The 22943-nt window shown below is 42.5% G+C and overlaps 1 protein-coding gene across 2 annotated transcripts in view; it reads left to right on the forward strand.

The window, feature by feature from the left end:
• Positions 1 to 15687, forward strand: part of mavs (mitochondrial antiviral signaling protein) — a 69858-nt gene extending 54171 nt beyond the window's left edge. Inside the window, exons 6-9 of one of the 2 annotated variants that reach the window (XR_010017770.1) lie at positions 4345 to 4432; positions 10198 to 10315; positions 14339 to 14468; positions 15673 to 15687. The gene's annotated coding sequence lies outside the window, so the exon portion shown is untranslated. Of the gene's footprint in view, positions 1 to 4344; positions 4433 to 10197; positions 10316 to 14338; positions 15646 to 15672 lie in introns of those variants that run through there. The other variant, XR_010017769.1, reaches the window with a different exon arrangement.
• Positions 15688 to 22943: the final 7256 nt, after the last annotated feature.

Genomic DNA, 22943 nt, shown 5'->3' on the forward strand with positions numbered 1-22943 from the left:
ATGACTGAAAATATGTTTAATATCTGGGGAAAAATCTTCAAAACAATTATTCAGAGCCATTACCTTCATTGTGTTGCTGGCAACAGAAAAACCAAAAGGGGTGAGCCAGGCTAAAAAGGTTTTAAATGAGCTTTCTGATTCACCATTTAAATTTTTTTGAAGATTTCACCTGAATAAGAATTTATAACAATGTTGCATTGTTATCTAACATGTATTTTGATGCTCTTTGGATTGTTCCAAGTATTCTAATCCATCGGTATTGAAAAGGAGAAAGGATACCCAGTGTAAAAGATCAAGTCAAGAATCGCAGCATACGCCTTAACCCTTGCTGCATTCAATAGGCATCGCTTCCATTATTTTATAAATAAACCATTCACTTTATTCACCTACATATGACTTTCATTCAGATTTAATTTTTAATCAATGATTAGTATAACATAAGCTGTCCATACCTTACGTTAGCTGCCAACAGGATTACAGCACTAATCCATGATTTTGCCAGATGACCATATCTGTTCACAGCACACCATGTTAAAGTCTTAGCTGCCTATCTTATACTTTATACTTTATTGTCGCCAAACAATTGATACCAGAACGTACAATCATCATAGCGATACTTGATTCTGCACTTCCCGCTCCCTGGATTACAAATCGAAAGTAAATATTAAAAATTTAAATTATAAATCATAAATAGAAAATAGAAAAATGGAAAGTAAGGTAGTGCAAAAAAACCGAGATGCAGGTCCGGATATTTGGAGGGTACGGCCCAGATCTGGGTCAGGATCCGTTCAGCAGTCTTATCACAGTTGAAGAGAAGCTGTTCCCAGATCTGGCTGTACAAGTTTTCAAGCTCCTGAGCCTTCTCCCAGAGGGAAGAGGGATGAAAAGTGTGTTGGCTGGGTGGGTCGTGTCCTTGATATCCTGGCAGCACTGCTCCGACAGCGTGCAGTGTAAAGTGAGTCCAAGGACGGAAGATTGGTTTGTGTGATGTACGGCGCCGTGTCATGATCTTCTGCGGCTTCTTCCGGTCTTGGACAGGACAACTTCCATAGCAGGTTGTGATGCACCCTGGAAGAATGCTTTCTACGGTGCATCTATAAAAATTAGTGAGGGTTTTAGGGGACAAGCCAAATTTCCTTAGTCTTCTCAGGAAGTAAAGGCACTGGTGGGCCTTCTTGGCAGTGAACTCTGTTTGGTTGGACCAAGTCAGGTCATTTGTGATATTGACCCTGAGGAACTTAAAGTCATGTTTACATTTAATATGTGTGATATTGTAAGATACGAGAAACAGATTGAGTAGCCCTGTTCAACAAGATCATCGCTGAAACTTCTGCCTCATGCACAATCTCCCTGCTTCATGACCATGCACCTTGTTTCTCTTAACAGGCAGAAATACACACAATTCCCACTTTACTAGGTACAGGAGTGGGATCTGGCGTGTTCTTCTGCTGCTGTAGCCCATCCACTTCAAGGTTTGACATGTTGTGCATTCAGGAATGTTCTCTTGCATGCAGTGTTGTAACATGTTTATTTGAGTTACTGTCACCATCCTGTCAGCTTGAACCACTCTGGCCTTTGACTTCTCTCATTAACAAGGCAGTTTCTACCACAGAACTGCTACTCACTGGATGTTTTTTTGGGGTTTTTTTTTGCATCAGTCTCTGTAAACTCTAGAGATCGTTGTACGTGGAAATCCCAGGAGTTCAGCAGTTTCTGAGATAATCAAACCACTCTGACTGGCACCAGCAACCATTCAATGGTCGAATTCATTGAGATGACATTTCTTCCCCATTGTAATACTTGGTCTGAACAACAACTGAACCTCTTGACCATGTCTGCATGCTTTTATGCACTGAGTGGCTGCCACATGATTGGCTGATTAGATACTTGCATTAATGCGGACCCTGCAAAAACTCATTTCAGGGAGGTAGCACCATCAATTTGCAGGACACTCCCGGAACTTCCGGGAGAGGTGGGATGTCTGCAATAGAGTAGCTCCTTAGCAGCTAGCCAGCTAGTTTAAATTACGTTAGCTATGCTAATGAACGAATGAAACCTGTTAAACTCACCTCAACATGTCTTTTACAATCTTAACCCATCATGGGCAATCGAAAAGTCACTGTTGCAAACAGTGCAGCAAGCAACACTGTCATTATTTTTGACCCCTATTAGGCAGGGGTACACTTTAGGGTAGTCTGGGGTGACGTACGTTTTATATTCTCTTTTTTTGGAACACTCTGCCATGGTGCTCTTTCTCTCTCTCTCTCGTGGTCACTCTCATGCTCGCTCTCTCGCTGTCTCGCTCTCTCACTCTCTCGCTCTCGCACTCTCTCGCTCGCTCTCAAAAAAGTTGATTTCCGGGATATTGTATATAATTTGTGGACATCAGGGAGACACTATCAATATGCAGGAGACTCCCAGAACTTCCGGGAGAGGTGGGATGTCTGTTAATGAGCAAGTTATTAGGTACATGTGTACCTAATAAAGTGGCCACTGAATGTATATTGACCAGTAGTTGGAAATGAACTCATTCCTTAAATCTTCATAATCCTCTGAGGTGGAGAATTCCGAAGATTCACCTCCTTATTTGTGAAGAAAATACTTAATATTTCAGTCCAAAATAACCTCCACCTCCTTCTGAATCTATTACCACCAGTTCCATTCTCTTCAGTCAGCTGGTAAGTCCTTGCATCAAGCCCGTCGATTCTCTAAGAATCTGCACCTTTCAATGAGATCATCTTTCATTCTTCTAATTTTTATGTGCAATTTTATGATTTTCATTACTAAAAATTTGTGATTATTGAACAACAATACAAAACTCAAATTCACTCCCACTCCTCAATACAGGGGTATAGATAGAATAAATGTAAGCAGGCTTTTCTCCACTAAGGTTAGGTGGGACTGCAACCAGAGGTCATGGGTTAAGAGTGAAAGGTGAAAAGTTTAAGGGGAACATGAGGGGAAACTTCTGCACACAGAGGGTCGTGAGAGTGTGGAGCTAGCTGTCAGCACAAGTGGTGCATGTCAGCTCGATTTCAATGTTTAAGAGAAGTTTGGATAGGTACATGGATGCAGGGGAATGGAGGTCTAAGGTCCCAGTGCAGGTTGAAGGAAGTAGGCCATTTAAATGATTCAGCATGGACTAGATGGTCTGTTTCTGAGCTGTACTTTTGTATGACTCTGTATCCCACTCTTCCAGCCTCCAAGCATTATGTTTGCCATATTTTAAATAAGCTTATAAGATTCTGACATTTCCAATGGAAAATATGTAAACTTGTCAGACTATAATCACACTATTTTAATAGTCAGTCAGTATAAAACAACTACAGATCTGACACAATAACAAAAAATTCTCAGCAGGCCAGAAGATGATTCCTGTGGAAAGAGAAACAGCAACACACACAAAATGCTATAGGAACTCAACAGGTCAGGCAGCATCTATGGAAAGGAATAAAGAGTCGATGATTCATGCCAAGACATTCACCAAGACTCTTTTCCACAGATGCTTTATTTTATTTATTCCTTGCCATAGATGCTGCCTGACCTGCTGAATTCCTCCACCATCTTGATTGTGTTACTTGGGATTTCCAGCAGCTGCAGAATATCTTTTGTTAAAGGGGAACAGAGTCTCTGCCTTACAACATTAATTATTTCCCTTTCCATGGTGGCTGCCTGACTTGATGAGTGCTATTACAGGAAAATTCTAGTAACTTTCAGCCCAATGAATCATCTTTTGGAAGAAGCATTAAACTGTCTGGTCATCAATCAAATTCCATTAGCTCCCTGCTTCATCTTCCAGCGTCCTTTCTGCAAAGAGCATTTTAGCCTGTAGCAGCTTTCATGTTACAATCGTGCCAGACAGCAGCATGAAGCATGAGTTAACTGGAACAAACTGATCTACACATGTTCAACTTTTTGACAGGAAAACTGGAAATGCCCAAACTTTTGCAATTGCTCAACAAAAGCAAGATAGAGCTGCATTTTGCAATCAGTTCTCCAGTAAAATGAAGATGATTGCACCTAAGTAATTTCTTTTCTTCATATTGTCTGTTCATAGTTTGTTATTTGAAGATGTAATCTCACAATAAAGTAATGTTACAGCATTATCAGATTGAAGAAAAAAATGATTAGATTCATAAACACAAAATACTCTGCAGATGTTGGGGTCAAAGCAACATGCTGGAGGAACTCAGCAGGTCGGGCAGCATCTGTGGAAACGATCAGTCAACGTTTCGGGCTGGAACCCTTCGTCAGGACTAGATTCAAATCCTCAATGTTCAAATTAAATTTATTAGCAAAGTACATATGTCGCCAAATACTACCCAGAGATTCATTTTCTTACAGGGATTCGAGATAGAACGGAGACATACGAAAGAATCAATAAAAAGCTACACACAAAGACTGACAAACAATGTGCAAATACAATGAAAAAGTAAGTAAGTACATAAATAATACTTAGAACATGAGTTGTGAAGTCCTTGAAAGTGAGTCCATAGGTTGTGGAATAGTTTAGGGCTGAGCTGAATGAAGTTATCCACACTAGTTTAGGAGATTGAAGGGTAATAACTGTTCACAAACCTGGTGGTGTGGGACCCAAGGCTCCTGAACCCCCTTCCTGATTGCAGCAGTGAGAAGAAATCATGACCTAGATGGTGGGAGTTCTTGATGATAGATGCTGCTGTCTTGTGGCAGCGTTCCTTATAGATGAAGGGGCTTTTCCTGTGATGGACTGGGCTGTATCCAGTACTTTTTTGTATGCTTTCCACTCCTCGGCATTGATGTTTCCAAATTGGAGGCTTTTTAGAGCTTATTTCCTCATTGACACCAAAATTGGGGGTGAGGAAGGCTATTAAAGCTGGCAGTAGGATCTGGACCATCTGGAAACATGGGCTACAAAATGGTAGATGGAGTTTAATGCAGAGAAGTGTGAGGTGTTCATTTTGGGAGGGCAAGCCATGTTAGGGCTTGCACGATGAGTATGGCAGGACAGAGGGATCAGGGAATATAGATCCACAATATCTTGATAGTGGCAATACACATTGAGAGCAACACGCACACAGAATGCTAGAGGAACTCAGCATGCCTGTCAACATCTGTAGAAAAGAGTACAGTCAACATTTCAGGCCGAGCCTCCTCAGCAGGACTGGATACAGGATTTGGATACACATTGATAGAGAGCTTTTGGTGCATTGGCTAAAGTATTGAGTTCTGGAGTTGGGACATTATGTTGTAGTTGCATAAGACATTAAAGGAAACCAAATTTGGAGTATTGTGTACAGTTCTGGTCACCAGTCTACAGGAAAGATGCCGATAAGCCTGAAAGAATGCAGAGAAAATTTACAAGAGTATTGCCAAAACTTGACAACCTGAGTTACAGGGAAAGATTGAATAAGTTAGGACTTTATTCCTTAGAGTGTCGGAGAACGAGGGAAGATTTGATACAGGTATACAAAATAATGAGGTGTATAGATAGGGTAAATTCAAGCAAGCTTTTTTCCCACTGAGGTTGGGTGAGACTAGAACGAGAGGCCTTGGGTTAAAGGTGAAAGGTGAAATGTTTAAGGGGAAGATGAGGATGAAATTCTTCATTCAGTGGTTGGTGACAGTGTGGAATGAGCTGCTAGTGGAAGTTGTATATGCAGATTCAACTTCAACTTTTAAGAGAAATTTGGATAGGTACATGGATGGGAGGGGTATGGAGGCAGTGGTCCAGGTGCAGGTCTATGGGACAAGACGGATTAATAATTTGACGTGGATTAGAATGGCTGAAGGGCTGTTTCTGTGCTGTAGTGTTCTATGACTCTGATTCTGTAGCATGGATCAGAACAAGCACATAGTTTACTCTGAGTTCGTCAAATTGAAACAATAAGAGATAAATCCTTCCTCATTAAAGCAAAAGGTACTCAGTTACTGGTGTTCAGGTTTTTTTGTCTGAAGCTGGGTAATTAGTGGTTCATTGTGTCTGATCAACTCATTTAATCTCAAAGGTTTTTAATCTATTTGCTTGAAAGCATATTGGTTCAAATATACATCTGTATCAAAACAAAGGATCACAAAAGTTATGGTGAGTGGGAAGGTTGCTGGGTTTCTGAATGAGGTTAAGCAGATAGAAATGGTATCAGCACTTTAAGAGTCTGTGACCCAGTCTGGATGGGATCCACTCGTTGTTGCAGAGACATTGGTGCTTTGATCCTGCATCCTAATAAACGGAGATAGTTCCAAAGATTCAGAGGATGAGCAGTGCTAGATCATAGAGAGCCACATCATTGAAATAGGCTCTCTAGCCCATCAAGTCTACGCCAACTATCAAATCACAAACAAGAAACAATCTGCAGATGCTGGAAATCCAAGCAACACACACAAAACGCTGGAGGAATTCCGCAGGCCAGGCAGCATCTCTGGAAAAGGGTAAACAGTCGACGTTTCAGGCCGAGACACTTCATCAGGACTGGGGAAAAAGGGTGAGAAGTCAGAGTAAGAAGGTGGGGGAAGGGGAGGAAGAAATACAAAGTAGTAGGTGATAAGTGAAACCAGGAGAGGGGGAGGGGTGAAGTAAAGAGCTGGGAAGTTGATTGGTGAAAGAGATAAAGGGCTGGAGAAGGAGGAATCTGACATGAGAGGACAGAAGACCATGGAAGAAAGGGAAGAGGGAAGAGCACCAGAGGGAGGTGATGGGCAGGTAAGTAGATATGGTGAGGGGGGAACTCCAAATGGGGAATGGTAAAGGGGGGGGGGTCATTAATGGAAGTTCAAGAAATCGATGTTCATGCCATCAGGTTGGAGGCTACCCAAATGGAATATCAAGTTTTGTTCCTTCAACCTGAGTGTGGACTCGTCACGGCAGTAGAGGAGGGCATGGACTGACATGGTGGAATGGAAATGGGAAGTAGAATTAAAATGAGTGGCCACTGGGAGATCCCACTTTTTCTGGCAGACGCAGCGTAGGTGTTCGGTGAAACGATCTCCCAATCTACATCGGGTCTCACCAATATACAGGAGGCTGCACTGGACACAGTATATGACCCCAACAGACTCACAGGTGAAATGTCACCTCACCTGGAAGGACTGTATGGGGTCCTGAATGGTAGTGAGGGAGCTGGTGTAGGGGCAGGTGTGGCACTTTTTCTGCTTGCAAAGATAAACGTCAGGAGGGAGGTCAGTGGGGAGAGACGAATGGGCAAGGGAGTCACGCAAGGAGAAATTCCTGCAGAAAGCAAAAATGGGGTAGGGGAAGATGTGCTTCATGGTGGTATTCCGTTAGAGATGGAGGAAATAACAGAGAATTATGAGATGGACGTGGAGGCTGGTGGGATGGCAAGTGAGTTCAAGAGGAACTCTATCCCTGGTGAGGTGGTGGGAGGATGGGGTGAGGGCAGACATGTGCGAAATGGAAGAGATGTGGGTGAGGGCAGCGTTAATGGTGAAGGAAGGGAAGCCCCATTCGTTGAAGAAGGAGGACATCTCCTTTGTTCTGGAATCAAAAGCCTGATCTTGAGAGCAGATGCAGCGGAGACTGAGGAATTGAGGGAAGCGGATGGCATTTTTACAAGCAACAGGGTGGGAAGAGGTATAGTTCAGGTAGCTGTGTGAATCAATGGGTTTATAAAAGATATCAGAAGATAAGCTGTCTCCAGAGATAGAATCAGTGAGATTGAGAAAGGAGAGGGAAGTGTTGGCAATAGACCAGATAAATTTGAGGGCCGAGTGTAAGTTGATGAATTTGATGAGCTCCACATGGGTGCAGGATGCAGTGCAGGAAAAGTTGGGGAGTGATACCAGTTAGGCTTGGAACTTAGACTGTTCCACAAAGCCAAATAAAAGGCAGGCATAGCTGGGACCCATGCAAATGTCCTTGGCTACACCTTTTGTTTGAAGGAAGTAGGAGTAGTCAAAGGAAGAATTATTGAGAGTGAGGACAAGTTCTGCTAGGTGGAGGAGAGTGGTGGTGGAGGGAAACTGATTGGGTCTGGTGTCAAGAAAGAAGCGTAGAGCTTTGGGGTCTTCCAACTATCAAATGCCCACTTCTTCTTTGAAGGAGCAGCAAGTTGGTAATAATTTGATAAGTCTTTTAGAGACAATAATTCAAGAGCAAACAGGCTAACCAAGTGGATAAAAGGACAGCCATGTTCAAAGTTCTACATGCAGTACTTCAAAGTACATTTATTATCAAACTATGTATAAATTATACAACCTGACAGGATTACAGGCAGCAACAAAACAAGAAACCTGAAAGAACCCAATTTTAAAAAAAGACCAACACCCACTGCGCAGAGAGAGAAAGAAAAATTGCAAACAATAAAGCAAGTGTCAGCATTCAGAACAAAACTGAGTCCATCAACCCGAAACCTGGAGCAGCCAAAGTGGGCCCATAGTCTCAGTTCATCACACAGAGCAGCAAATCGCTGCAAAGTTCACAGATGCCAAGCTCAGAGCAGCTGGAGAACGACACAGCCTCAGCGCCAAGGACAGCAGAGTAAAATTGATCGAATTAATTTAGATTTTTGCTAGAGTGACAGTGTGGATTAATTCAATACAGTTCATTTCCGAATCAGTTTTAGTATCATTGGCATACTGTATGCTATGAAGTTTGTTGTTTTGCAGCAAAACATTACAATATATAATAATAAAACTGTAAATGTGTGGGCACGTGGCCAAGTGGTTAAGGCATTCGACTAGCGACCTGAAGGTCGTGAGTTCGAGCCCCAGCCGAGGCAGCTTGTTGTGTCCTTGAGCAAGGCATTTAATCACACAGTGTTCTGCGACGACACTGGTGCTAAGCTGTATCGGCCCTTGCTTCTCCCCTCTCCATCGGTGTCGTGGAGAGGGGAGACTTGCAGCATGGGCAACTGCTGGTCTTCCATACAACCTTGCCCAGGCCTGCGCCCTGGAGAGTGAAGACTTTCCAGGCGCAGATCCATGGTCTCGCAAGACTAACGGATGCCTTAAGTTAAAAAATATATATATATATTTATTTTAAAGAAGTTAAATTAAATTAGTACAAAAAAGAGAAAAATAAAGTAGAGGTAGTGTTCATGGGTTCAGATGGCAGGGATTCAGAAATCGAATGGCAAAGAGGAAGAAGCTGTTCCTGAATGGTTGGGTGTGTGCCTTCAGGCTCCTGTACCTCATTCCTGATGGTAGTAATGAGAAGAGGGCACGTCCAGGGTGAGAGAGTTCCTTAATGATGGATCCCACCATCTTGAGACATCATTTCTTGAAGATGTCCAAAACATTACGAAGGCTGGTGCTCTTGACGGAGCTGACTGAGCTCACAACTTTCTGTGGCTTATTTTGATCCTGTGCAGTAGCCACCCCCCATACCAGATGGTGATGAAGCCAGTTGGAATGCTCTCCACAGTACATCTGTAGAAATTTACAAGTGTCTTTGGTGCACACCAAATCTCCTCAAAATCCTGATGAAATTTAGCCACTGTCATTCACTCTTTGTAACTGCTTCAATACGTTGGGCCCGGGATAGATTCTCAGAGATGTTGTTAACCAGGAACTTGAAGTTGCTCACTTTTTCCACTTCTGATCCCTTACTGAGGACTTGCGTGTGTTCCCTCATCTTACCCTTTCTGATGTCCACAGTCTTTCTGATGTCTTTGGTCTGACTGATGTTGAGTGCAAGGTTGTTACTGTGATACCACTCAACCATTTTGCATTTGTGTTCTTTCAAAGGTATGTGAAAATTCCCCATTCCCCTCAGTTCCCTAATCTTGCAAAATGTATCTATCTCCTCATTAAATACCTTGTAGGATTTCACCTCCACAACCTTCTGGGATAATGAATTCTAGAGGTTCTCTACCCAGAGCACACAGAGGAGATTTACCAGGATGCAGCAGGAATTAGAGAGCAACTGTAATGCCCTGGGTAAGATTTCTACTGCTATGCTGTGAGGTATACTTATTTTAGCAGATTTCAGCAAAAATGGCACGTTCTGCTAGTATGAGGGTTTTGGCTGCAGCTAAAGATAAGGAGCAATATTGTCCAACTTAGGGGGAATATGGTGTCAGCCAGCAGGGTTGTCTGGGTACGTGTTGTAACTTTCCGCCCAATGGAACATCCGAGAGTACTGGGCAGGGACAGATTCTAGTTTGTTTTTTTTTGGTGGGAGCTACAGAGCAGAGCACAGGGGAAGATGTTGCAGCATACCATTCGAAGGCGATTCTTCATTGTAAGATGTGCTTTGCACAGGTGAATGGTTCCTAGGAGGAAGTGGCAACATTCCTGAGAGCGCCAGTTTGTTCAAGGTGGTCTTTGTGAGAAATTCGAACTGCAGCAGGTGCCTTCACACAGAATGTGGGTTCAGAACGTGAGTAAAATGATATACCTGACTTCTCCAGAAATGAGCTCCAATGTCTATGTGCACATTTAGACTGGTTAACTGTAATGGGCCCTCTTTTTAAATTCCTTTCTTCTCTTAATAATTGTTTGATAAAGTTGAAAATTGGTAAATATACAGTACTCATTTTATAATTTTATGCTAGTGTACAATCTGTCATTTCTTGGCGACTGATAATTGTGTGTGAGCAGTATTTACACAGCGTTCGCTACCATCAATGTTCCTTAACAGAAAATCCCAACTTTCCTATTTGGTGGCACCCAACTCATACCGGCCCTAGACATACATTGTTTATGAAAGGTGTCCTTTTCACCACTGAGTCACGAGGCTGTTAGCAGAGTTAGTAAATGAGCAAGTTTCTATATGAGCCCGGTGAAAGGTTGCTCAAGTAATAGATTAATCATATTGTTACTGAAGTGTTTCTCTTCAAAGAAGAGATGGCCATTGAGGAAATGTTGAGCAAGCTCGGACTTCTGTCTTTGGAGGATGAGATGTGACTTGATAGAGATGTATAAAATGACAAGAGGCATAGAGTGGACAGCCAGCACTTCTTTCTTAGAGCAGATATATTCAGGACATTTAGGAGAAATTTATATATACGCATGTGGATGAAAATTAAATGAAGAACTATGTGGGAGCAAAGGGTTAGATAGATCTTGGAGTAAATTAAACTTTGGCTCAATATTGTGGGCTGTAGGGCCTGAACTGTGAATCAGAATCAGTTTTATTATCACTGATATATTCAAAAGATTGAAAGTACATTTATTATCAAAGTATGTTTAAATTATACAACCTTGGGATTTGGCTGCTGACAGGCAGCCACAAACCAAGAAAACCAAAAGAACCCAACGTGCAGAGGAAGAAAAAGAAACAGAAACACAAATCACACATACAATAAAAGCAAGCAATTGAGTCTGTAGCCCCAAATCTCAGAGCATGCAAAGTAGGCCCATAGCCTCAGTCTCAGTTCATCATACAGCGTCCATCGAAAATATTCACCCCCCCCCCCCCGAAAGTCTTCATGTTTTATTGTTTGACATTTACAATATTGAATCACCATGGATTTAATTTGGCTTTTTTTTTTAACACTGATCAACAGAAAGGACACTTTCATATCAAAGTGAAAACAATTTTCTACACATTAACTTTGTTGTTTTTAGGCCATTCCTGTGTAGCTTTGGCCTTATGCTTTGGGTCATTGTCTTGCTAGAAAACAAATCTTCTCTCAAGTCGAGTTCTCTTGCAGACTGCATTAGGTTTTCCTCTAGGTTTCAGACAACAGCATGCTTCACTGCAGGGATGGTATGTTTTTGATGATGTGTGGTGTTTGGCTTATGTCAAACATAGTGTTTAGTCTGATGGCCACAAAGCTCAATTTTGGTTTCATCAGACCATAGAACCTTCTTTCAGCTGACTTCAGAGTCTCCCACATGCCTTCTAGCAAACTATCTGAGATTTCATGTGGGTTTTTTTTCAACCGTCGCTTTCTCTTTGCCACTCTCCTACAAAGCTGCAACTGGTGAAGCACCCAGACAACAGTTGTTGTATGCACAGTCTCTCCAATCTCAGCCACTGAAGCTTGTAACTTCTCCAGAGTTGTCATTGGTGCCTTGGTGACCTCTCTCAACAGTCCCCTTCTTGCACAGTCACTCAGATTTTGAGGGCTTATATTCTTTCCATTTCTTGATGATTGACTAAACTGTACTCCAAGGGATATTTAGTGACTTGGAAATTGTCTTGTATCCATCTTCTGACTTGTGCTTTTCAGTAAACATTTTGCTTGTTGCTTGGAGTGTCCTTTTGCCCTCATGGTGAAGTGAGACCTTCTAGTTACAGGTGTATTTTTACTACAATCAGTTGAAACACCTTGATGGCACACAGGTGATCTCCATGTAACTAATTATGTGGTTTCTAAAACCAATTGACTGCACCAGTGATGATTTGGTGTGTCATATTAAAGGAGCTGAATACTTATATAATCAATTATTTTGTGTTTAATATTTGCAATTAATTTAGATCACTTTGTAGAAATCTGTTTTCACTTTGACATGGAAGGGTCTTTTTCTGTTGATTACTGTCAAAAAAACCCCAAATGAAATCCGTTGTGATTCAACTTTGTAAAACAAAACATGAAAATGTCCGGGGGGGGTGGGAGGTGGGGAGTTGAATACTTTTCAGAGGCTCTGTACAGCGTGGCAAATCACTGGCACGAAATGTACAGCAGCTGGAGCGGACCCAGAGACTCAGCACTGTGGAAAGAGGAGTGAACATCGCGGAAGTGCGAATGGAAGAGGCTCAACCCTCACCTCCAGTCCTGACATCCTGCCTTTCCTGTCTATCAGGGCCAGCACTTAAATCGTCGAAACACCAGATCACCAGACTAGGACACACCCTGCCACAGCAATACGCTCCGGACCTAGACCACACCCCCACCAGCCCGGAGCGTTCCTGACCTTTCCTAATCAGCTCGGCACTGATCCAACCTCACTCCCATTTTAGGAGGATGTGCACCAAAACTCCTCCTCCTAGACTTGCTCCGAATCATGCATTCCAACTCCATCTCTGACACCGACATCATCTTGAACATGTTACACTCCGATTTTGCAATGCGCTAGTATGGCTCATCCTTCGAGTCAGCTTTGTCTTCACCTGCCTTTTTGTCTTCATTGTTTGTGGTGATAGTTTACCATAACGTGCCCCAGAAAGTAATATTTATTATGTTTTTGTTGAATTTCTTGTAAGTGAACTCTGCTTCACCTGGAAGGCCAGTCCCTGGATGGTGAGGAAGGAGGTGGTGGGACAGGTTTTTTCACCTTTGCCAGGGGACAGGGTGGGGTAGGTGAGGAGGAAAAATAGACCTGGGAGTCATGAAGAGAGTGGTCCCTCAGGAAGTTATGAAAGGGAAGAGGAGGGGTTTGGGCAGAGCAAAAGATGTGGCTAGTAGGTAAGAACATGTTGAAGCTGGTGGACGTCAAAAGTTCGTGTTTATTGCCTTGGGCAATCCAAATGCCAAGAAATTTTTTTGCAACAGGAGTACAATACAGTAGAAACATGATGAACATAGGTTAACCTAAAATTAACATAAATTATACATAACCTGCTTGATAAAATAAGCATCATGATAATAGTGCAAGTTCAGTTGGAGAAAAACAAAAATAAAAATGGACAACATGGTGGTTTAAGCACCAACCGTCACCAATGAGGGTTCGGTTCCCGCCACTGTCTTTAACGAGTTTGTAATTTCTCACTGTGACCGTGTGGGTTTCCTCTGGGTGCTCCAGTTTCCTCTCAAATTCTAAAAACTATATTTCTATGTTATATTGTCTATCCTGTTGTACAAACTATTTATTATAAATTACTACAATTGTACATTGCACATTTAGACGGAGATGTAACGTAAAGATTTTTACTCCTCATGTTTTTGCAGGATGTGAGGAATAAAGTCAATTCAATTCAATTGGTTAGGGTTAATAAATTGCAAACATGCTATGTTGGTGCCAGAGTTGTGGGTTGCCGCCAGCACAACCCTGGTGGATACCAACAGCCCTCGGAGGAAAGCAGAATAATCGTTTGAAAGGGACTTTAATGATAGAACATTCAAATGAGATCATCAGACTGTTTTACAATTGAGACAGAGTAGAACATATACAGTCCTAATGAAGGGTCTCAGCCAGAAACTTCGTCTGTTTACTCTTCTCCCTAGGTGCTGTCTGACCCGCTGAGCTCTTCCAGCATTTTGCGTGTGTTATTCTGGAACTGGGTTAGACTGATATCATGCTCAGTGCAGACATGCTGGGCCAAACAGGCAGCCCTGTTCTATATTCCAATGTCAGACTCGACAGGCCAAAACTCCCACTTCAGTTCCGATCTATATCAATGTCTTTTCCAATATCATAGTTTGAAATTCAACCATGAAGTTCAAAGTTTAAAGTATTTTTTTATCAAAGCATGTATTTGTTACCATATACTACCCTGAGGTTAATTTTCTTGCAGGTATTTACAGAAGAAAAGAAATACAAGAGAATTTATAATAAAGACCGACAAGCAACCAATGTGCAAAAGAAGACAACCCGTGCAAATAAAATATAATACTGTGAACCTGAGTTGTAAGGAGTCTTTGAAAGTGAGTCTGTAGGTTGCAGAGGTAGTTCGGAGTTGTAGTGATTGAAGATATCCATGCCACACCAGAAGCCTGATGGTTATAGGGTAATAACAGTTCCTGACCTAGTGTGTGGGTGTGGGACTAACACTACCCAATAGTCATGGTGAGAAGAGAGTATGGCCTGGATGAAGATGTGTGCTGCTTTCTTTTAAAAGATTTGAGTTTTGTTTCCATATGGTTGTTAAACTGTGGTCACCTCTGTCTCCTTTGGGTGAAGATAAAAGATTCCTGGCACTACTTCATGGAAGAGAAACTGAGTTATCCCTCCTAGCCTGGCCAATGTTTGATATTTCTACCAAAGCCAATTAACTGGTCATTATCACAATGCAGATTGTGTGCACTCATTGTTTGCCAACTGGTTGCTACATTTCCTGCACCTCTGAAATACACAGAGATATATTTGGCTTTTATCAAGACACCAGACACTGCAGATGCTGAAATCTGGAACGAATGATAAACTGCTGTGTGAACTCAACACAGTATCTGTAAAGGCTAAGGGATGGCCAAAGTTTCAGGTCGAAACATAGAACACAGTACAGGCCTTTGACCCATGATGTTGTTCTGACTTTTTAACTTATTCTAAGCTCCATCTAACCCTTCCCTCTTCACATTTCCCTCTATTTTTCAATCAACCATGTGCCAATCTAAGACTCTCTTAAATGCCCCTAATGTATCCGCCCACGAACTCTGGCAGTGTGTTCCACACACTCACCACTGTCTGTGTAAGATAAACTACTGAAATCAGCCCCCCCCCCACACACACACACACACACACACACACACACACACACACATCCTGATTTAGGATTTTGACATCAACCACAACTTTGCCTTCACATATGCTGCCTGACCCATTAAGTATATCATTGACTTTAAAGTGCTGAAGTACCATAAGGGATATGAAAGGTTTTGTATAGATGCAAGCATTTTTTTAGATCAAGTTATTGCATTGATTTAACCGGACAGGGTAGCTCAGTTGAAAGGTCTAGGGAATTCACGATGCAACTGAATTAATTCATTCTTGGAACGTGGGAATTGCTGACAAGGGCAATACTTGCTGCATATCTACAGATAGTCCTTCATGTAGATTGCTTTGTATTGGCTGAATAAATTGAAGAGTGAGATCCAGTACACGAATGGTTTGAATTTCTTTTTTTTTAGATAGATGATCAATGGCGGGGAAAGTGGTTCATTTGGCTACAGCTACTGCTGCAGTTCAACTTTCAGATACCAAACAGCACATACGTGAAGTTAAAGCTGAGAACTGGAATGGGTCCATCCAGTAAATAATTGTGATTGAGGTGAGTGCCTGTCTTCAAAAGTCCCTTTGTTATTGCACATGCTTTCACGGGTCGCTGGTTCAGAAGGGATTTGAGGAAACACTTGGCATAAACAGTTTTTTCTGAATGTTAACCCTGGAAAAGTAGCATATAAAGCTTTGTTGGTAGGGGAATTGTACAATGAGTTTCAAACAGCATGTCAGTACTGAATTGTAGGAGGGCGGGAGGAACTGACAAAGGATACTTCAGTTCAGTACTGACAGGCCTTAAGCGCACTGAGCGATTTCCCTGACCAACAAAGCTTAGTATGCTGGTTTTTCAATGTTAGCATTCAAGATGCAGCAAAAAAAATCTACAAATGCAACACAAATTCCAATAAGCACAAAAACAAATTTATGAAATGCTTCCAAAATTCACTCCATTAACCAACCTCTGTGAGGTGACTTAGTGTGAATTGGACATTACATTGCTGCAAAGTGTTTCATGTGAAAGTTATAAGAAAGAACTTCAATTAATATTGCAGTCTTAGCCGTCCCAAAGTGTTTCAAAGCCAATAACTTTCTTTTTGATTATAGTCACTATAACGATGCTGGGAACTCCAGCAGCCAATTAGCAGATACCGCATATAGCATGGTAGTGTAGCGGTTGGCGTAACATTGTTACAGCACCAACGATCACTGATCGGTGTTCAATTTCCTTTGAGGGAGTTTATACGTTCTCCTTGCGACTGCACAGGTTTCCTCCGGGTGCTCCGGTTTCGTCCCGCATTCCAGAGTTGTACAGTTAAGAGTTAGCGACTTGTAGGCATGCCATGTTGGCGCTAGAAGCGTGGCGACACTTGTGGGCTGCTTAGCACAACCTTTGCTGATTAGATATGACATAATCGACACACTTCAGTGTATGTTTTGATAGTTTGATGTACATGTACAAAATAAAGGTAATCGCTTTCTTTAAGATCTCTCGTAGTTGTGAAAGAAAATAATGAGTAACTTGTGTACTACATTCATTGATATTCTGCTTCAACATTATCCCTGAGTTCCACCTGTTTACATTTGTAGTCCAAATATATTCCCAGCTCCTACCAAATGTTGCACGTGGTTGGGGTTCTGGTGGTGATTTAGTACAAACTAGAAATATCTTTTCCATCAAATATTTTTCTGCTGTCACAATCTCCCTTCCTCAATGTTTTGCCAATTTTATCCCTTGAAACGATTTGTTCTTTTTTTGTGCATTCTGTGTTTGATGTTTTCTTTGAATGGGTTTCATGGTGTTTCGTTGTTTCGAGGCTGTCTGTGGGAAGACGAATTTCATGCTTGTATACTGCATGCATACTTTGATAATAAATGTACTTTGAATCTTTTCAATCTTTGATAAACTTTTCTAAAAAGCGACCATCAGGCCACTGCCATAGTGTCATCTGGGGATACGTGCCATCTGCAAATTGGCTTAAGCAGTTTCTGCATCTTGGATGCATTCACACTTCAGAGGTTCTGCAACTGCATAGGACTTTGGCCCACCTTGAAAGTTTTACATATCAATGCATTCCCTAAAAGCTTGCTCCTTTAAAACTCACAACTGTCAATTTTCCTAATTCCACCTTAACTTTTCAACCATTTGGTCTTGTATCGACCTGCACAAACCTAATCACTGCCCCATTGTTGGGGAGGGTTTAAACTAATTTGGATGGGAACCAGGGTGATAGGGCGAAGGAGGGGGCAGTTGATATTCAACCAGATGTAGTGTGCAGTGAGACTGTGAGCGAGGACAAGCAGGTGATAGGGGAAATTTGCAGTCAGTGGGATGAGTTAAAGTGTAACGGGGCTAAAATCAAAAAGGTTGATGAATACAGCACCGTAGTTTATTTTTTTATTTGAATGTACGCAGTACTGTATACGCAATAATGTAGATGAGCTTGTAGCACAGTTAGAGACTGGCAGGTGTGATGCTGTGGCCATCTTTGAGTCATGGCTGAAAGAAGATCATAGTTGGAAGCTTACTATCCAAAGATGCACATTGTATTGAAAAAGACAGGCGGGAAGGCAAAGGGGCTAGAGTGGCTCTGTTGGTAAAAAATGAAGTCAAATCTTTGGAAAGAGGTGACATAGGATTGGAAGATGTAGAGTCCTTGTGGATAGAATTAAAAAACTGCAAGGGTAAAAAGATCCTGGTGGGAATTTTATATAAGCCTCCAAAGAGTAGCCGGGATATGGCTACAAAATTTACAATGGGAGATAGAAAATGCGTGTCAAAAGGTAATGTTATGATAGTCTTGGGGGATTTCGGTATTCCGGGGGACAGGGAAAATCAGGTTGGTGCTGATTTTGGATCCCAAGAGATGGAATTTGTAGAGTGCTTACAAGATGGATTTTAGAGCAGCTAGTGATTGAGCCCACAAGACAAACAATGATTCTGAATTGGGTGTTACATTATGAGCCAGATTTAATTAGGGGGCTGAAAGTAGAGGAACCCTGAGGAGGCAGGGATCATAATATGATAAAATTCACCCTGAAGTTTGAGAGGGGAAAGCTAAGATCAGCTGCATCAGTATTACAGTGCAGTGAAGGGAACTACAGAGACATGAAAGAAGAGCTGGCCAAAGATGATTGGAAAGGGACACTAGCAGCGATGATGGCAAAACAGCAATGGCTGGAGTTTCTTGGAGCATTTCAGAAGGTTCAGGTTAGATTCATCCCAAATAAGAGAAGTATTCGAAAGGGATGATAAGACCATAAGACCCTAAGTTATAGGCGCAATATTAGGCCATTCAGCCCATTGAGTCTTCTCTGCCATTCAATTATGGCTAATCCCGGATCCCACTCAACTCCATACACCTGCCTTCTTGCCATATCCTTTGATGCCCTGACTGATCAGGAAACTATCTACTTCCGCCTTAAATATACCCACAGACTTAGCATCCACCGCAGTCAGTGGCAGAGCATTCCATAGATTCACTAGTCTCCAGATAAAAAAAATTCTCCTGACTTCTGTTCTAAAAGGTCGCCCCCCCCTCAGTTTTGAGACTGTGCCCTCTAGTTCTGGATACCCCTACAAGAGGAAACATCCTCTCCACATCCACCTTATCTAGTCCTTTCAATATTTGGTTGGATTTAATGAGAACCCCCTGCATTCTTCTAAGCCAACCGGAAAAGGCCCCCTTTATTCCCACTTGCTGCCTCCTGCCCGTCAGCCATTCCTCTATCCATGCCAGCAGCCTCATGTGTGGCACCTTATCAAATGCCTTCTGCAAATCCAAGTAAATAACATCCACTGCCTCTCCTTTGTTCACCCTGCATGTTACTTCCTAAAGAACTCTAACAGATTTGTTAGGCAAGGTTTCCCTTTACAGAAATCAGGCTGACTTTGACTTATTTTATCATTTGTCTCCAAGTACCCCGAAACCTCATCCTTAATAATAGACTCCAACACTTTCCCAACCACTGAGGTTAGGCTAAACGACCTACAATTCCCCTTCTTTTACTTTCCCCCCTTCTTAAAAAGTGGAGTGACATTTGCAATCTTCCAGTCCTCTAGGGCCATGCCAGAATCAAGTGATTCTTGGAAGATCATGACCAATACATCTGTTATCTCTTTAGCAACCTCTCTCAGAGCTCTAGGATGTAGTTCATCTAGTCCAGGTAACTTATCCATCATAAGACCTTTGAGTTTGCCTAGCACTTTTTCCCTTGTAATAGGAATGGCACTCACTCCTGCTCCCTGACACTCACACTCTGGCACACTGCTAGTGTCTTCCACAGTGAAGACAAATGCAAAGTATCCATTAAGTTCATCTGCCATTTCTTTGTCCCCTAATTGCTACCTCACCAGCATCATTTTCCAGTGGTCCAATATCAGCTCTCACCTCCCTTTTACTCTTTATATAACTGAAAAGAATTTCAGTATCCTGCTTTATATTATTGGCTAGTTTGCCCTCATCTTTTCCCTTCTTGTAGCTTTTTTTAGTTGCCTTTTGTTGGATTTTAAAAGCTCCCCACTTAGGTTTGCTACTTTATATGCCCTTTCCTTGGCTTTTATGCAGTCCTTAACTTCCCTTGTCAGCCACGGTTGCCTACCCCTGCCATTTAAGAACTACTTCTTCTTTGGGATATATCTATCCTGTGTCTTGTGCACTATTCTCAGACACGTAAGCCATCTCTGCTCTGCCATCATCCCTGCCAGTATCCTCCACCAATCCACCTGGGCAAGCTCCCCTCTCATGCCTCTGTAACTCCCTTTATTCCATTGCAGTACTGATACATGTGACTTATGCTTACTCCTCGCAAATTGCAGTATGAATTCAATCATATTACTCCCAATCTAAGATAGCCTTTCCCCGTGTAGGCTCAAGCACAAGCTGCTCTAAAAAGCCATCTTGTAGGTAGTCAACGAAGTCCCTTTCTTGCCGTCCAACACCAACCTGATTTTCCCACTCCCCTTGCATATTGAAGTTCCCATATAATTGTGACATTACCCCATTACATGCCTTTTCCAGCTCCCTTTGCAATCTCAAGCCCCATCTTGGCTACTATTTGGAGGCCTATATATTATTCCCATAATGACTTTTTCTACCCTTGCGTTTTCTTAACTCCACCCACAAAGATTCAACATTCTCTGACCCTGTTACCTCTTTGCAAAGAGGTAATTCCTTCTCTTAGCAACAGAGCCACACCACCACCTATTCCTTCCTTCCTGTCCTTTTGATACAAAGTATATCCTTTAATGTTAAGCTCCCAACTATGGCCTTCTTTCAGCTGCGACTCAGTGATTCCCACAACGTCATACCAACCAATCTCTGATTGTGCCACGAGTTCAACCACCTTTTTCCGAAGGCTACGTGCATTTAAGTCATGCATTCTTCACCGTTTTGAATTTTGCCTCTGCGTTACAATTTAACTCTTTGCTCTGTCTGCATTTGTACCCAATCATTGGCTTGTCCTTCCTTACATTCATGTTACACCAGTCACCTACTTGTAAACCTGCTGGCTCATCCTCAGCTCTATCATCTTGGTTGCCATCCCCCCGACATATTAGTTTAAGTCACTCCTAACAGCTCTAGTAAAGCTGCCCACAAGAATATTGGTTCTCCTCAGATTCAAGTGCAACCTGTCTCCTTTGTACGGATCACACCTGCCCCAGAAGAGGTCCCAATTATCCAGATATCTGAACCCCTACCTCCTGCTCCAATTCTTCAGCCACGCATTTGTTTGCCACCTCATTCTATTACTAATCCTCACTGTCATGTGGCACAGGCAGCAATCCCGAGATTACTACCACTGAGGTCCTGCTTCTCAGCTTCCTGCCCAACTCCCGGTGTTCTGTTTTCAGGACCTCCACCCTTCTTCTACCTATGTTGTTGGTACCAATATGTACCATGACTTCTGGCTGTTCACCCTCCATTTTCAGGATATTGTGAACGCATTCAGAAACATCGCAGACCCTGGCAGTTGGGAGGCAAGCTACCACCTATGTTCCTTTTTCGCATCCACAGAATTGCTTTCTGTCCCTCTAATTACAGAGTCCCCAATTACTTCTGCCATCCTCTTCGGTTCCCTACCCTTCTGAGCCACAACGCCAGAGCCACGGCCACTGTTGCTTCCCTCAGGTACATCGCCTCCCCCGCCCCCACCACAAACAGTACTCAAAATGGAGTACTTATTATTGAAGGGTCGACCTTGTGGGTGGTCTCCACCATCTGACTTCTCCTTTCCTCTCCTGACAGTCACCCATCTATCTGTCTCCTGTAACCTTGGGGTGACAACCTCCCTGTAGCTCCTGTCTATCACCTCTTCACTTTCCCTAACAAGCCGAAGGTCATCGAGCTGCAGCTCCAGTTCCCTAACACAGTCTCTAAGGAGCTGCATCCGGATGTGGCCATCGGGGAGGCTGGTAGTCTCCCGGAAAGCCTACATCTGACACCCCGAACAGAAACACTGGCCCTGCAGACATACCTCCTATTCCCTCAAGAGTGAAATAAGAAAGAAGAAATAAATGATGAACTTACCTACTTACCTGTTCTCGCTGAAGCCCTGTTAGCCTAAGCCTTACCACTCTGACTCAGACCGTTTCCACGACGACTGCTCTCACGATGACCCCTCCGCTAGATGGTACCCCTGTTTTATGAAGAATGGGTTTTTAAAGCTCTTTGCAGGATGAGGCAACTTTGGCTGACAGGGGAAGTCAAAGACTGCATAAAAGCAGAAGAGAAGGCATAAAATAGAGTGAAAATTAGTGTGAAGTTAGAGGGTTGCGAAGCTTTTAAAAAAACCAACAGATGGCAACAAAAATCAACTGAAGAGAGAAAAGAGGAGATATGAAGGTATGCTAACGAATAATAGAAAAGACAATTTCAAGAATTACTAGATTGTGGAATGGTTCTGTAGGACAGGAAAATTGCCAATGTCACTCTACCCTATAAGAAGGGAGGAAGGCAGAAGAAAGGAAATTATAGCCAGTTAGCCTGACTTGATGTTGGAGTCAATTATTAAGGTTGAGGTTTCGGGTTCCTGGAGGCCCACAATAAAATAGGCCAAAGTCAACATGGTTTTCTAAAGGGGAAAACTTGCCTTACAAATCTGTTGGAACTCTTTGAGTAAATAACAGGTAGGAGAGACAAAGCAGATTTAGTGAGTGTTGTTTATTTGGATTTTCAGAAGGCCTTCGACAAGGTGCCACACATGAGGCTACTTAACATGTTAAGAGCCCATGGTATTACAGGAAAAGTACTAAGTTGGATAGACAATTGGTTGACTGGCAGGAGACAGAGTGTGGGAATAAAAGGGGCCTTTTCTGGTTGGCTGCCACTGACTAGTGGTGTGCTGCAGAGGTCAGTATTGGGACAGCTGATTTTCATGTTATATGCCAATAACTTGGATGAAGCAATTGATGGCATTGTGGCCGGGTTCACAGATGATACGAAGATAGTTAGGTGGGCAGGTAATGTTGAGCAAACAGAGTGTCTGTGGAAGGACTTGGACAGATTGGGGGATGGGTAAAAAAGTGGCAGATAATGTTTGGTCATTTGCAGGAGGAATAAAGGAGTGGACTATTTTCTAAATGGGAAGGAAACTCAAAAATCAGAGGTGCAAAGGGACTCAGGAGTCCTTGTGCAGGATTCCTCAAAGGTTAACTTGCAGGTGAGTCAGTGGTAAGGAAGGCAAAT

The sequence above is a fragment of the Mobula hypostoma genome, chromosome 4 (assembly GCF_963921235.1).
Source record: "Mobula hypostoma chromosome 4, sMobHyp1.1, whole genome shotgun sequence".
Classification (NCBI taxonomy): Eukaryota; Metazoa; Chordata; class Chondrichthyes; order Myliobatiformes; family Myliobatidae; genus Mobula; species Mobula hypostoma.